The sequence below is a fragment of the Lepisma saccharinum genome, chromosome 24, assembly GCF_977018435.1.
Source record: "Lepisma saccharinum chromosome 24, izLepSacc3.1, whole genome shotgun sequence".
Lineage (NCBI taxonomy): Eukaryota > Metazoa > Arthropoda > Insecta > Zygentoma > Lepismatidae > Lepisma > Lepisma saccharinum.
The window spans coordinates 42,453,729-42,470,783 of record NC_139252.1 but is presented as its reverse complement, the minus strand read 5'-3'; the positions used below and the strand labels follow the sequence as shown (position 1 = coordinate 42,470,783).

The 17,055-nt window shown below is 39.4% G+C and overlaps 1 protein-coding gene across 3 annotated transcripts in view; it reads left to right on the top strand.

Moving 5' to 3' along the window:
* drpr (multiple EGF like domains draper) overlaps positions 1-17,055 on the top strand; it is a 174,012-nt gene continuing 156,957 nt past the window's right edge. For all 3 annotated transcript variants that reach the window (XM_083110765.1, XM_083110763.1, XM_083110761.1), the window contains exon 1: positions 1-122. The gene's annotated coding sequence lies outside the window, so the exon portion shown is untranslated. The remainder of the gene's footprint in view (positions 123-17,055) is intronic.

Genomic DNA, 17,055 nt, shown 5'->3' with positions numbered 1-17,055 from the left:
TTCCCTGAAAGTTTTGTCAGTCGCAGTTATTTTACTGCAGATTGGAGTTGTTTAGTGTAACGTGTGTGTTTCATCATACTTTTGTGAATCAAAACGGACGGCGGAATCCAACACAAGATAAGGTAAGTTTATTCTTATACTTTGGAATTGTTGCTTACATTCAGTACGTTTTGGTACCGAAATCAATGTTTTCGTTTTAGTGAACGATAAGTAACAATGGCAAAACGTTTAAAATCTCAGGTCACTAAATACACCTATGTATTATATAGGTTTTTTTAAAAAAATATAAAACAATTTTAGAGGGAAAATGACAGCACAGTTATTGGAGGGGGCAGAAACTCCTCTGGGAAGAAACAGAACGCAGATACAATATTGTATTCTTTCTGTGTAAAGTCCAAATTCTATAAATTGATTTCAGTGATTGATTCATTGCCATCCATTTGATTATATAAGTTCCACGTCCCCCATGATACTTAACAATTTTAGTACATCAAAGAAAATTGAAATGCAATTACAATTATAAAAATAGAAGAAGACAATAACATATAGTTGAGGAGAGGGAGAATTTATTGTTATTGATTTAGTTTAATTTACTTCTCGTTTTGTGCCTCTTGGCGAATTTGCGAAGATGGGGATGAGTGATGAAATGATCAAATTGATGAATGGCCATTCACAAACAACAAAGCCCGAGCGGGATTCGAACCCGGCACCCTTGGCGTCGCAGCGCGATGTGCTAACCGAAAGAGAAAATTTTTTACAAAGTTGCACACAGAATAGGCCTACGAGTTTCAGAGTGGATTCAAGCACGTAGCTACAGATTTTTAAAAAAGGAATAAAACATCTTTAAAATTTACTCGTAACTTTGCTGTGGCGGCGATTAGGGGGGCGAGGGGGGAAATTCCCCCCCAACTTTTCCCCACTTTTGCCATCGCACTATACTATGCTAAACCTTATATACAAAGGGAAATATACTGTCTTTGCCCCCCCCCCTTAGTTTTTGCACCTTGCCTCACCCCGGTTTTGGGACCCAATCGCTGCCACTGGTTCCTTCTTCTCGTGTACGTGTAAAACGCAGTATATGCAACATTTTTATACCAAATGATTTAACAGTAATAACGTAATAGCTATATATTTTTTGTAGGAGGAATTTTGCGGCTCCAAAACCCGACAGCTCTATGATTGATTTAGTTTATTTTACTTCGCGTTTTGTGCATCTTGGCTAATTTGCGAAGATGGTGATGAGTGATGAAATTGATGAATGGACATTCACAAACAACCAAGCCCAAGCGGGATTCGAACCCCGGGCACTTGGCGTCGCAGGACAGCTCTGTGAAATGCTGTATTTGTTCGGTTAATTAACTTCGTGAATTAAGTTCTCTTTGGACTTGTTTACAATCTTCACAGTAAATCTGAAGATAAACTGCACATTAGGCTACTAACTTTCTATAATATAACTGTGACAATCAGAATATTAGGACTAAATAATATTTCAAAAAGTTCCTTTTTAAATTGTTGAACAAGGTATGAATATCTTGAGCCAATCAAGATGCAAGAAAACTATATTCCATCCCTTGGATGGATGATCGCTCTACCTCTGAGCAGTCGAATGCAGGATTTTGTCAGTATGAAATCACACACTATTGTAGATAAACCTCAGTTTATAAATCTAATTTTGTTGCTGCTTAATTAGTGTGTGAATATGTTTGAATCAACAGTAATATTTTCATTTGTTTATACAGTAAAAACTCGCAAGAAAACAATGCAGAACTGTAAGTGGAACACGCCTCTGTTGCCACTCGCTTATCGGTAACATTGCTGATATGAAAGAATGTGCTACAATACTCATAGCTGTTACGATTCCGTTTCTTTCTTTCATCTCTTACCCTCTTTCTCCACCTTTCTTTGTCTATTTCTCCTCTGTTCTTTCGTCATCTTTCTATTGTTCTTGTATCTCTCTTTGTTTCTTTTTTCTTCACTTTTATCTCAATCTTTCTTCACCTCTCTTATTCCATCTTTCAATCTTTCTCTTTCCCTCTATGCACATCGCGCTACGACGCCAGGGGTCCCGGGTTCGAAAATATACATAAGTACGTACAGTACATTCTTACAATACTGTAAAAAGTGTACCAACGTGTTGTGTAGTTACATAATTGTAATCTCTGCTATGCTTATTGCGACTGTATCGCATTTTTATTCATGTACGTACATGCATTAGTACTCTACACTACATTATAAGTAATGCAAAATGTAAATCTGTGTTTCCATTATTTCCTGCAGCGCTCTATACTGTATTTAAAGTCAACCCTGTATAAGAAGGAAAACTGTTAAGACGGAAAATTTTGCTCGGAATCATCATGTTCCGGGATAGACAGGTTTTACTGCAGTTTGTTTTGTGCGTGTGTGTGAAGAGGCATGAACGTGTTTATATACGTATTAATAGAGACAGTTGATGTCAATATCCCTCTTCCTAGTTTTAAATTGGCCCCCTACTGTTTTGTTTCATGAAAGGGGCACTGAAAAACTCCAATCCGCGATAGTTGGGAGAGGAAGTAAGAAATTATAAAGAATAGCCCAGACCTGCTACATGAATAATGCAAACACTTTTGAGTCAGAGTCCAACCAAGGACTGGAACCAGGGGCGCCGACTTGTTAAAATTATTGGGGGGTAGGGGCCTGTGATCACTGAAATAAATTAATGATTGACTCACTCCCTCCCTTTTTTAAGTTTTGTCCTCAGTGTTCGGAATCTCGTAAAAGCCTATGAATTCCTCAAAAATATCAAAATTTTCATTCACAGTTCGAATGCAGAATGTCAGTTGTTTACATTCCCAACTTTTAATATCTGCTACCAGGGAGCGTAAAACAGATCTCCCTAATATATCATCGATCTTATTCTGAATGTCATGTGAGAGCCATTTGTAGCCCGAAAGTCCCATCCACTCCCCTAGTTCATGTACATGGTCTTTTGGAACACTTTAGTAAAAATGTTAACAATCTTAATATAATTACTGTTAGTATATAGTAATAAGTCATGTGTTTTGCTGTCTCTGGTCATAGCCCCCACAAAGTTGATGGTTTAGTGGTCTCAGCCCTTCAGCGTTGATTGTCTAGAATATTTCCAATGTGTATTTAAAGTTAAGTTCATGTGGCACAATTCAGAGTAAACTTTACAAGAGAAGCAAAATAATACATTAGATCCTCTTAAGCAAATTATTTGGGGGGCTCTATCCCCACATTGTTAACATTGGGGGGGGGACTCGAGCTTCCCCAAGCCCCATGGAGTCGGCGCCTATGACTGGAACTCATTGATAATAAAAGTCGCCAGGATATTATCTGTCTATGTTCTTGGTACTAAATGCCTATCATCGATATATTCACAACCTGGAACCAGAAACAAATCTTCTCAACACTTACTTTCTCTAGAGAAGACCTGTGTAAATAAGCTAACTTTATATGAAGGAAATATTGGTATCGGAGCCAAACTATGATGTTTTGGCACATTTAAAGTGAAGTTTGAATAAATACTTCAATTTTTTTACCTTGTCTGCGGTAAATATTTAATGTGGACATTGTTAATAAAATACAATTCATTGCAGAATTTACCAGAGGGAACCTTTTAATGATCAAAACAGCCATTTTAAAACAATGTGAATAATGCAACAACTTACACAGAAATTACTGTACTTAAGAAGCTTTCTTTCGAATTTAAAAAATGAAACAAAGGAGAGTAGGGGAACAAATTTAAAATAATTTGGGAACTAGGAAGAGGGATATTGACGTCAACTCTCTCTATTATACGTAGGTGCGTCTGCACATACACAAAACAAACAATAAAAAAATAATGAAAACACTACTGTGGATTAAAAAATATTCACACACTAATTAAGCAGCAACAAAATTAGTTTTATAAGCAGAGGTTTATCCAGAATGTTTCATCTGAGAGTGGGAGTAAGTGTAAATTTAGAGTCAAAATGACCACAAATTGGACCCTTGTGAAAATTTTTAGGATGGTGTTGAGGAAAGTGGGCGGGGGTTTAAGGGGTTGTTGGGTGTTGTTGGGTGTTGTGTTCATAAATCACTGTTTATAAATAACGTTTCTAAGAGTGAGTAGAAACTTTAGAGCAGGGGTGTCCAAACTTTTTAATCTATGCAAGGTGAAGTTTTATACAAACCCCATATAATGTCATAGAGGTTATAAGGTTGCCCACAGACCATAAAGGTTACCAATATTATTATAATATAAAAACCCAGAATATACATATTTAAAATAAAAATTGGTTATTGATAGTAATATTGAGAAAGGGGCTAAAAGGTACTCCATACCTTTGAGGGAATTTGAGAAGGCCAGAAAGTGTCTTGCTCTCCCACTATTTCCAAAAAAAACCAGTGCTGATGGAACAAAGTCAATCCCACAAAGCAGAACGCTAAATTGATTAAATATTCACTTATTGACGAGGTATATATCTTTACATATTTTGTTACTCATGTAGCAAAATTTATGTAGAAAACGTATATATTTTTTATACCTACGGAGACTTAGTGTCGATGTCAGTGGTAACAAAAAAATACTGAAACCAGAGAAAGTGTCGTTTCCTTCTCTAGGCGTGAATAAATCAGTCGCAATGAATAAAGGAGACACGGTTGTGTCGTTGTCATGCATAAAGGAAGAATACTAATGCATTTAACCATTCGTCATTTCCGGGAAACTGATTTAGAGAATCGCATGTCTTGTAGTGACATGATGAGTAAGGGTAGGTCGAACCTAACATCCTTTCTAATATGTAGGAGGGGTGGGAAAATACACACATATCAACATTCGAGGCAAACCAGAAAAACAGGAGAGGATAGAGGTAAATTAATATATTTGGCTTGAAAGAGATTTCTTCCTCTTTCTCTGAGTTATTTGTTTTTTCGTTGGTTTTAGGGGATTTATTATGTCAATATATATTTAATTGTATAATAGTTGTTTCAATAGAATATTAGCTTTGGGAGTTATTGGTGATGTTATATCCTCCTTGACGTTTTTAGAATTATTAATTCGTTGGTGTTACAAGGAGGGACGCGCGCGTGAGAGAGGAGTGACTTTATATCAAAGAGGGGATCAAGGGAAATTAAGGAAGCTACAGACACATAGAAGAAGAAAGTGAGAGAAGCAGCGATCAAGAACTGGATAGAAACAGAGAGCGTGAATGGTAGTAATAATAATAATAATCCATAGATGTGGAACACGCCATACCTTACAATATACATTGCTGGAGTACAGTGCAAAATTCGTAAAAAAGATACAATTGATGGTTTGACATTGACAGATTTGGTTTATTTTACTTCACTTTTCTGCCACTTTTGATTAATCGCAAAGATGAGGATGAGTGCTGATGAAAGGACGCCCATGCCTACGCCGGGATTCGAAACCGAGACCCCTGGCGTCGTAGCGCGCTGTGATAACGACTCCTCCACGGAGGCCGGCAAAAATACAACCAGATTTGACCATCTGTGATTCATAGAGACCATATCATGTGGTTGCATGAGTAAAAGGAAGTAAGATTAAGCATTATCTACGTAAACTCCAAAAAGTTTAGAATAAAAGTAACTCTTACTATTTTAAGATATCAAAGTTTCGGTCAGATGGATCTTTTGATGTTTGCTTAACGTACGCCATCTAAGTACATGTGCTGGACCCGTGGCGGAGTGGTTAGCACATAGCGCTACGACGCCATCCTGGCCTGGGCATGGATGTTTGTGAGTGTCCATTCATCAATTTCATCATATCATCACTCATCCCCATCTTCGCAAATTAGCCAAAAGTGGCACAAAAAGCGAAGTAAAATAAAGCAAATCGATTAATTTAGGTGGCTCAGTCGGTAACGCGTCTGACTACCATGCTAAAGGTCCCGGGTTCGATCCCAGGCCGGTTCAAATCCGGGAACTTTTCTAACGTTGGAAGCGGCTCCGGCGCCCACCCAGAGTCGAATAACATGGGTACCTGGGGGAAACCCTGGGGGGTAAAGGCGGTTAGGGGCGTGGTGCTGATCACATCACCCCCACTCACGACCGGATCAAGAAAGTGTGGGGCGTTACCCCCACACCCCCTATACGCCTTCATGGCGTGGTGCTAAGCACAGGGGAACGCTTTACTTTACTTTACTTTTGGATACATGAGTGAGAATCAGTACATCAGTGAGAAGCAGACAGACAATAAGATAAAACAGGAATCAATGAAAGAGAGAAAAAGACAGAAACCTGCAGGAAGACAAGAAAAGAGAAATAATGAAACAAGGAGTAAGGAAAAGACACAGAGAGTATACCAGGGGGGGAAAGAAGATAGAGAAACAAGGAGAAAGAAAAGAAGGGTAGAAACCACGAGCAAGAAAGAAGATAGTGAGAGAGAAACCGGAAGAGGAGAAGAAAAATAAGAAAAGAAAAGAGAGGTACATGGAAACCACGAGTAAGAAAAGAGATAGTGAGAGAGGAAAGCAGAGCAAGGGAAGGAAATGAAGATAAAAATAAAGAAAGAGAGACAGTCAAGGAGATATATTGCACCTGGAAGAGGGAAAAGGACTAGAAGCAGAGCGCTCGAGAGAAGGAGAACAAGAGAAAGAAATAAACCACAAAGGGAAAACAAAGAAAAACAGAGAACAGAACAAGAGATAGAGAAAGAGAAAATAGGAGAGGATTTTTCACACGTGATTTTCCAGAAACGCTTCAATACCGTGCACAAACTTAAGAAAAAAGGGAACGAAAGCAGAACATTTCTTATGCCGACAATGCCAAGCATACACACTACGTTAATGTTAGACTGAAGAATCCGTATATACGTGTAATAAGCGGAAGGAACTATTTCCACGTGAAGTCATTTAATTACCATGATGCACAGGTTCGCACGGAGTACGAATTGCCGTGCATTCTTTTCTGAGAGTACGCATACGGTTGAATTCTAATGGATGTTACACTACAGTGCTCTGCAAGGGACAATTGCGGGAAAGCCTCGTGTCTGTTAGCAAACAAAGTTAATCAAGGATTACACTGAACTTCCGCCTTGGCACAAAATACTTACAGTGTTTCCAACCCCTGCCGCTTTAGCGTTTTGATACATCTGTTTACATGCGTGTCAAGTAGAACTTCACAACTTTACATTTTTTGTTAATATTTCCAGATTTTTATAGAGGTCAAATTTGCCAAATAGGTACGAGGCGTGTTCAGAAAATAAGTCACGCTAAGTTGAACATGCATATTTCTCATATTTTTTTATGATCCTGCTTCTCTGTATTGTTGGTTACTTTTAGCTCCGAAACAGCAAGGTACAGGGTGGGCAAAAAAGGTAACCGAAGTTATATCTAATTTCCATGTTTCAGTTACCTTTTTTGCCCCACCCTTTATATGCTAAGTCTCGGTCTAATCTCGATTTTGTGGTTAGCACAGGTCGCTACGGCGCCAGGAGTACCGGGTTCGAATCCTGGACTGGATGTTCTTTTTGAGTGTCCCTTCATCAATCCACATCTTCGCGATTATCCCAAAGTGGCAGAAAACCGAAGTGAAATAAATCAATTTGATTTTATGGTTGGTTTCTTTCTAGTTCTCGATTTCTCGCCTCAACAAATTTCGTTCTCGTCTACTTTCCAAAATCTCGTAGGATGATAAGTGACTCAAGAATGCACATGATGGCTGAACTCTCAAGATATAATAAAAAATTCCAAAAAGCCTCCCCACCAATTAAAATGTTTTGTTCTTAGGTTTGGAAATCTATCAAAAACTCAAACTCATTGAACTGAGTTTGAGTTTTTGCTTAAAGTCCTCTTTATGCACAGATCGGCTAATCGGGACTGGACCTACACTTCAAAGGTTAATATGCCTCCACCGGATATCGAACCCCCTTAATTACAAGGCGACGACGGATCTTCGTTGAAATTTATCTCAGAAAGCTCTCACAAGCGTCTCCTCATTGGAATTTTCCACAAATGATTCACTGACATTTCGAGAGTATTCGATCGCCCCTCCCCCCCCAAAAAAAGTCCTCTGAAGATGCAGTGACTCATCCCTGCATTTGAAGAGGACTTGTCAAATGCCGCTTGGGGTTGAGAGGGCGTTTCCGGAAGGGAGGCGATTTGGATCAAACAAGCATCCATTTATGTGAGCGCTTTCTTTATCTCCCTATGTTCACTTTGATAGATACGTGAAGGTAAGAAACAGATCTCATTATGTCCTCGTTCGATAAAATGTCTTTGATATAGAGACAGATCTCGACTTTATCTCAAGATAATCTTGAGATGCTTGATACAAAGAATGTTAAAATTGCTGAATTAAACTAAGAAGAGTTTTGTTTCTTACCCATTTGTAGCAATATACAGGGTGAGTCAAAAGTCCCTCACCACCCCTTATAAAATGAAAGGGAGTGTAGATTACAGCAATTGGTCATGGTAGTAATACGTTATGGTGTGGGCCGGGATATAGGGGACACGTATCATTAGCCCATTCTTCATTCATGACAATTTAAATGCAGAGGGCTACTTGCAGTTGTTACAAGAACACATTTTCCCGTCAGTTTTGACGGAGGATGGCAGCTTCCCCTCATATTTTCAGCAGAATGGGACACCACCTCATTATGGGCGACAGGTTCGTCACTATCTGGACCTCCAGTTCCCTAGTCGATGGATTGGTCAACGTGCCAGTGGAATGACCTCCCCGATCGCCAGATTTGCCTCAGTCGATTTTTACCTGTGAGGTCATGTGAAGTCAATCGTATATGCCGAAAAGATTCAGGATGTGGGTCACTTGGAGCAACGGATACTGGATGCCTGTGCACAAATCACACCTGAGATATTGCTCCGTGTCCACAGAGCATGAGAGAACCGTCTCAACATGTGCATAGCACAAGAAGGACAGCATATTGAACACATTGTGTAACTTTCATATGCCCATATCTTCCTTATCATTAAAGTTTTTATAAATCTGACTTCACCACTGAATTCCTGGTGAAATTAGCCCAAAACCATACCCCACAAAGCCCCCTTCCCATTTAAAGAAATGAAGTTGCCAAGATGGCGGTCACCAAGATGTCATGACATGCACCAAAAAGTTTCCCCCTAGGCCTAACATATTACTACCATGACCAATTGCTGCAATTTACACTCCCTTTCATTTTATAAGGGGTGGTCTGGGACTTTTGACTCACCCTGTATAACCTACCTGTCAATACCAAACACACTAAAGGGATGAAGCTGTTTAATTCTGTATCGTCCTATAAGAGAACAGTAACTCTGGTTTTCTGTCTTGTTTAGCGGATCTCCTCTGAATACTTCTATTTGGAGTCTGATCGATATATCTCCACTTCTAATCGTCAGCAGTAAGGTGGAGTCTCGTATTTCCAATTAAGTTACTCTTTTTAAGTCAGGCATATTCCTAAGAACACATTGATTCCTCTCTCCTGTAAATTTTATAAAACAGGATTTATGTCGTAGCCTTAATTCTCGATGGGCCACATAGTGGTTCGGATCCTCTTAAACTGTACGTTCAGTCCAAATTAGCCTATCAGAGAATTTGATTTTATTTGATTTTATTTCGCTTTTCTGCCACTATATGTTAATCGCAAAGATGAGGATGAGTGATGATATGATGCAATTGATGAAGGGACACTCACAAAGAACACTCTTGCCCAGGCAGGGATCCGAACCCGGGATCTCTGGCTTCATAAGTGGGCTGTGCTAACCACTCTGCCACAGAGGTCGACGCCTGCTTGAGAATGAAAGTTGAGAACGTATTTTATCTTACTATAAGATAAGTATTTTGGATGTTACGCTGTTCACAATCAGGAATGTTAAAGGTCCAGGAATTTTAAATAAATTCAATTCCGGTCCAGGGGAGAAAATCTAACTAACTCTCTAGCCTTCTTAAACCCGAAGGTTCATGGCTGCAGCAACACAGGCCTTCCATCTGTCCCTATCCTGAGCAAGATCTATATACTCTTTTACATCCCTACCGATTTCCTTTAGGTCCATCTCGACGTTGTCCCTCCATCTTCGTCTTGGCCTTCCTACAGGTCTCTTACCATCAGGTTTCCCAACAAGAATCCTGTAAACTCATCTTTCCTCTCACGTTCGTGCCACGTGGCCTGCCCACGTAAGTCTTCTTGATTTAATTATTCTAATAATATCTGGACATGAATACAAATTATGTAGTTCTAAATTATGTAACCTTCTCCACTCACCTGTCTCCTCATCCCTTTTAGGTCCAAATATTTTCCTAAGGATCTAATTTTCAAATACTCTCAATTTGTTTCCCTTTCAATGTAAGGGGCCAAGTTTCACACCCATATAATACTACAGGCAAAATTACTGTTTTGTATATTTTAACTTTTAGTTTCTTAGATATTAAACGAGAAGACCAAAGTTTATGAAGAGAGAAGTAACATGCATTTCCTGAATTAAGCCTACTTTTTATTTCCCCTTTAATATAATTTTCATTTCTTAATATGAAAAATACAGCCAGCGTAAATGGGATCTGGACCGTAAAGAACTTTTTTATCTGTAAAGTATTTCAATTCGGTCCAGGAACCTTATTATCCAGATCAATTTAAATAAGGTCCAGGAACCTTTTTTCCGGATCAATTTAAATCCGGTCCAAGTTCTGTATATTGAAATGAAACGATACGCAACTTGTACCGAATTTAAATTGTGCGAGAAAAGATGTTCCGGCCCTGTTGCGGAACGCAATACAACTTATTAGAATTTATGGGTTTTTGGATCGGACTGCTATGAATCTTCTACAGGTGTGGTTCTCCCAAGTACCAAATGACGTTCACTTCATTTACTCCACTCTATCTCTTGTTCATTATCTAATCATGTACATAAACAAGTTATTCCGTCAGTGAAATAACAAGCTTGGTCCCACTAACCAACAACGGCTTCCGATGTTTGTTGTACGCAATGACGTACAACAAATTTTATTCATATCCGCTATATGCAAGGTAGAGATGTGAAAGTGGTGCCAAAATGTTGGAAAACTAACCAAGTTTTTTTTTGTTGCAGGTTTGAGTAACGTGGCTGTAGTGTAGCAGTGTCAGTGCCCAGAAAACCGGAAATGTTCACAAATCAGGAAAAAGCTCAGCATGTCCTCTGGTATCGCGAGACCCGGTAACCAATAACAGTGCAGAGGAACTTTCAAATGTACAGAATTCTTTCATCTAGAATATCTGCCATCAATAAGTTGGTATTTAAGAAATGAAATTTATCTTCATTCCCAAATCCTGTCAAGTCCAAGAAACATTGTATGGAAAGATGCCACCCGGTGTCAAGAGCATTAATTCCGGATTCCTTGGTACTGACACTGCTACACTACAGCCACATTACTGAAACCTGCAACAAATAAACTTGATTAGTTTTCCAACATTTTGGCACCACTTTCACATCTCTACATTGCATATAGCGGATATGAATAAAGTTTGTATTCAGGGAAAGACTTCTGGGACACCCGGTATAAATAGAACGTGAAACGACAGTGTATGCAGATATTAATCTCTAGGTAAGGATATTTTTACAATAGGCTAAGGAAAAGCAAATGTGGAAGTTTCGATCGCCATCAAACTGTAACGAGTAACAGGCTTTTGCAATTAGTCCGCAACTGGCATGAAAGACATGCACTGATTTAGTAAATCTCGTCAAATTACATTGTAGAGCTTATTATTTTATCACATTTTGTGTTTACATGGTAAAATATTGAAACAAAAATTTTCATATTGATCATTTTAAACATCGGCAATGGGTTTTGTTTCACGTTGTGTATAATGACTTTCCATCAATATTTCCAATTTATCTGAAGCCATAAACTGTAAATGCGTTTGTTTCTTATGAAGAAAAAAACAACTTTCCTCAGGAAATGCGCATGTGTATGCTTGATTTTGTGTGTTCGGTTGTCTGAATTTTTTTCTATCTCCGTAGTGCAACACTAGCGCATAGATTTCGTATTCGATTCTTGGACAAGTTTGCCTTCTGTCGTAGTTACGCGATCACAAGAAAATAATCCATCTATCCAACCTATATACTTCAAATAACCTTGTCATTAATATATCAAATAGTTCTGGAAACAGAAGTCAACCTCATCTCCTGGGTTGATATATACAGGTTGATCCATATACTGACCAGCTACGTCTATTGGATCTTAAATAGTAATGTAATGACTAGGGCTAGGATATTCATGGCTTAGCATATTTATTTTGGTAAGGGTTGTGTGTTCCCTAAACATATAGAAATTCATATTATGAAGAAAGTAATTAAATTAAGGTGCTCCTAGGGGCATATTTTGGCTTTGGCCATTTCTGCGAGATAAAGCATATTGATATATTTTCGGTCATATTGAGCATATTTTCGCTTTTTCAAGAAATATTCAGTCATTTTCGAAGTGGATTCGTTCTTACTCCCAGGTTCACTCGAGTTTCTTTTTTTCTCTGTTTGGACTGCAGCAATCTTTTTCATTTTCATTTGAAAATTTACAGAAAGTATTCATTGTGGATTGCAACTCAGGGCCCATAAAGTGAACTAAAAAAAGTACGAATGTAAAAATATCTCAGCATTTAGATATTGTGTTTGACAGTCCAGTTATGAGGGCATATTTTTCAAATTATAGTGCAAAATTTGTACAATTTTAGGTCATAAAAGCATATTTTATTTTGCATATTTTGGTGATTTTTTGGTCATAAAAATCCTAACCCTAGTAATGACAATGACGTAAAACAGTATAAAAATTAACTTTTACAATCTTCCGCGAATGGTTAGAATTAAATCTCCTGCATTTCATAAAACACTACTGAAAATAAACTTATTTAAACAATAATAATAATAATAATCCTCGTACATAATGCTTCAAGTTTGTAACAATTTGCAACTCGAGACGAATCCTGAAACAAGACAGGCTTCTTCATTCACTAAATGAGACAGTACTGAGTTACTTGACTCGTTCCAGCTACAATGTCTAGGGAGGGATACAACTCTACAAGGAGAAATCAGCTAGTTTGAAATTAGCTAAGCATTGATAATATCATTTTACGGTTGTCAATGTCTGCAGCTTCCCTACCGTCCAGCTTCGTGCCACTTCTATGGCCACAGAACTTTCGCCCCTTATTGTCCTCCCAACAACCCGTGCCAATATACATACGTCTTTGTTGATGCTGCAAGAAAGGTGTTCGTTGAAGCTTACTTCCAGACATTCACCGAAAGGGGGCGTAACTGGTTCTTCAAAGAACTTCCGCATCCCCGCCTAGTTTCCTGGTAACCCACTTGGAGGCGCGCGTGTCTAGTGGTTTATGGGCGCCGTACCAGACGCTACCTGGTTCGAACCGGCACCTCCTTATCAGGTGAAGATTACGTCAACGAAAAAATCTGTCCGTTGCATTTGAGCACAAATCGCTGAGAAAGCTTTTGGCAAAGATTACTTTATGCAGAGAAGACAAGCGGGAAGTGTATCAGTCGAAAATAGAACTCTGACAAACTGTTCTATTTCCAGTTTTCTTATTTTATGTCGATTTGGTTCATCTCGACGATAAGAATGAATGATGATCACATGAAACTGATGAAGGGATACTCGCAAGGTAACGCCCATTCGGTATTTGTAGTTTTATTATTTTACATCGCTTTTCTGTCACATCTAACTGATCGCGACGATAAGGATTACAAAGGGACACTCGCAAAGAATGCTCAGTCCGAGACTAGAATCTTGGACCTTCGGTGGCGAGATCGAAAATCGAGCTGAGACAGCAAGTTTATTTTTATGTCCGCTTTATGCTCATGAGGCTAATTGGGACTTGACCTACAGCACATGAAATCAACTCGGAATGAATGGTGTTAGCGGAAGAATTAGAAAAGATGGTCCTTGCAAAGCTTTTTTTTTAAAAAAAAAAGAAAAAAAATGGATGCGAGCCCACATTTTGATGATTGATTTAGGTTTTTACATCACTTTTCTGCCTCTTTTGGCTAATCGCAACGATTAGGATGAATGATGATATGATGAAATTCATGAAGGGGCACTCACAAAGAACATCCATGCCCAGGCCGCCATCCGAATCATGGACCACTGGCGCCAAGTCCAAGACATGAGCAGATATGCTACTCGGGACGGCTCCATACTTAGGGAAGGGGACTGTCAATCTTAAACCCCGCCCCCATCTTCGAAACGGTACCGTAAGAGAAATATAATTTGTAATAGGGAAGGGTAACGAGCCATTAGTGGCGTGCTCGGGGGGGGGGGGTCATAACTAAACCTCGGATTTTAGGTTTTTAACCTATTTTTTCCTTTACAGGTATGTAAGAAATAATAAGTAATGCCAGCGTTTCGTTATAAAACGTATCAACTGATGAAGTTTTATAGTACCTAAAAAACTATTTTGCTTGTTAGAACCTATTTTAGGTTTATGCGCCTAAACCAAGCCATTTTTTAGTTTTTTATATATTTTTAAAGGATTCTTATGTCACACAGAGGCATTTGCTTTGTTCGGTCACGAAAGAATTCAATGACGAACGTGTTTGAAACGTGCTCTCTGTCGATTTCCTTTCCTCCAAGTCCATGGTGATTTTTCAAAGCATAAACAAAGCAAAATGTCTGGTGCCACTTTTACCTGTACAATCCAAAATGGTCTCCTTTGTATGGTCTCACTTTCGCGTCACTTCGGTGCTTTGTGGCATTTACGCCTTGCAAACTAACATTTCAGCATTGAAGTTTGCACCACTGACTATGCTTTTGCTGAAAGATTATTTTCAGCATATAATATGATTCTCGCAGACAAAATTGCGGAGTTTGACTGGGATAACACGAAAAAAAAAAGATTTTTACCTAACTATACGGCGAAGAGTGGATTTTTATAGCAAATTTCCAATGGTAAGTTCTGCCATCACAGTAGGGTTAGGCAACACACATAACGTTATGCAGGATATATTTCAGGATATAGGTGTCCCATTTTCATTGCAGGTAACTATAGGTAATCAGAATTTTTCAGGAATTGAACTATTTTTAGTTTCTTTGAACCTACTTCAAGATTTTTCGAGCCTAATTTAAGATTTTTAGAACCTATTTTAGGATTTTTAGAGCCTATTTTAGGAATCTAAAAGCACACTTTTTAGAACCTAAAAATTCGAAACCTAGTCATAACCCCCCCATCCTTTTCGCCAAGTATTTCTAAAAAAGAACGTCAAAGACAGAAAAAGATGGCAAAAAGAGGGCTCACTACTAAAAAACGTATATGTAACCCCCTCTTTCTAAAATTCTGGGCACGCCACTGGTGGTACTACGCCATCCTCGGTTCCAGACGCTTGTGGAAAGAGGAGATTCAGAAAGAAATCAGGGCGTAACAGAAAGCGATGAGTCGAAACTCTGGCCAAGAACTGCAGGCTTGGATGGAGCTTTGGGTCAAGCGACCAAAATCGAAATCTGAGTTGACTGTCGAAGCTACTTGGTCAGTCAGGGCCGGCGGAATAGGGGCAAACCGTGCCACCGCCTAGAGCGGCAAAATTTTGAAGAGAAGAAAGAAATAAGAGTATTGAAAACTTGAAAGTTATATAATTTATATTATATAACTTGGAAGTTAATATATGCCAACCCACCGTTTTGAAGGAACATATCAGTAGTCTCACTTTAAAACCACCGAGTGCCACAAGGTGGGAAAGCAGATTCGATGCCTTAACTTCGTTGAGATATCAAGTGAGAGAGGTCTATGATGCGCTCCTTCAAATAATTGGCGACAATAAAACGGTCCAAATGATCGCACAGGAGGTTCAGTGTATTGCAAACCAGTTGCGTGGCTTCATATTCTTATGCTCACTGGTATGATTTTTTTCTCCACGTAATGTAATGAGCAAATGTCTTCAAAACATTAATCTACGATGTGTTAGATTCTGTTATACGTGGGCAAATCGAAAAGTAACGCACAATATTTTTTTTCGCAAAAAGTTTAATATGTAACAAAAACCAAACAAATCACAAATGAACTGACATCTTTGACCTACTTTTCTACATAGTCACCAAGTTTCTCAACACATTTCTCCCATCGTGGTACCAGTTTCAATATGTCCTGTTCGTAGAAGTCCGTTTGGTTGGAGTTTAGCCATCTGCGGACTGCTGATTTCACTTCCGCATCTGTCGCAAAGTGTTGGCCGGCCAGGAATTCCATCTTGGGACCAAACAGATGAAAGTCCGATGGTGCCAGGTCCGGACTGTATGGTGGATGCTGGAGCACCTCCCACCCAAATTCGGTGAGTTTCTCACGAACAGGAGGAGCAACATGGGGACGGGCATTTTCACGAAGAAGTTTGACACCATCAGCATGAATGTTGCGGCGTTTGTCACGAAGGGCACGACGCAACTTAACCAAAGTTTTCATGTAGGCTGCAGCATTCACAGTGGTCCCGTGTTCAGCAAAGTCCACCAATAACACACAAAACATGTCCCAGAACACTGTCACAAGCACTTTCCTAGCAGATTGAGTCACTTTGAATTTTTTTCGTACTGGGGAACCAGCATGTTTCCACTCCATAGAGGCCTGCTTGGTTTCGGGCGTGTAGTGGTACGCCCACGACTCATCACCAGTGACGATTCCTTTCAAAAAGTCATGCCCTTCTGCGGCGTAACGCGTTAAGTGATCCATGCTTGTCATCATTCGCTGGCCCTTGTGGTGGTCTGTCAGGATCTTAGGCACCCAGCGAGCACTAACTTTACGGAATTTCAACGTGTCATGAACAATGTGGTACACCGCACCATAGGAAATGTTGAACGTATGCGATAAGGTTCGCAGGTGCACACGCCGGTCGTTCACAATTGCTGCCTCAATGGCGCGGATATTCTGCGGAGTTGAAGCTGTAACCGGCCGCCCGGAGCGTGGCGAATCACTAAGGTTCACACGGCCCTCTTGAAAGAATGCACACCACCTGGAGACATTGCTACGGTCCAGACAGTCGTTCCCATACACGCCACGCATGTCCCTGTGAATTTCACTCGGTGTATGGTCTTTGGCTCACAAAAATCGAACCACACTTTGCTGCTCTTCACACGTGGACGACAGTAACATGCGCGCCATGTTTG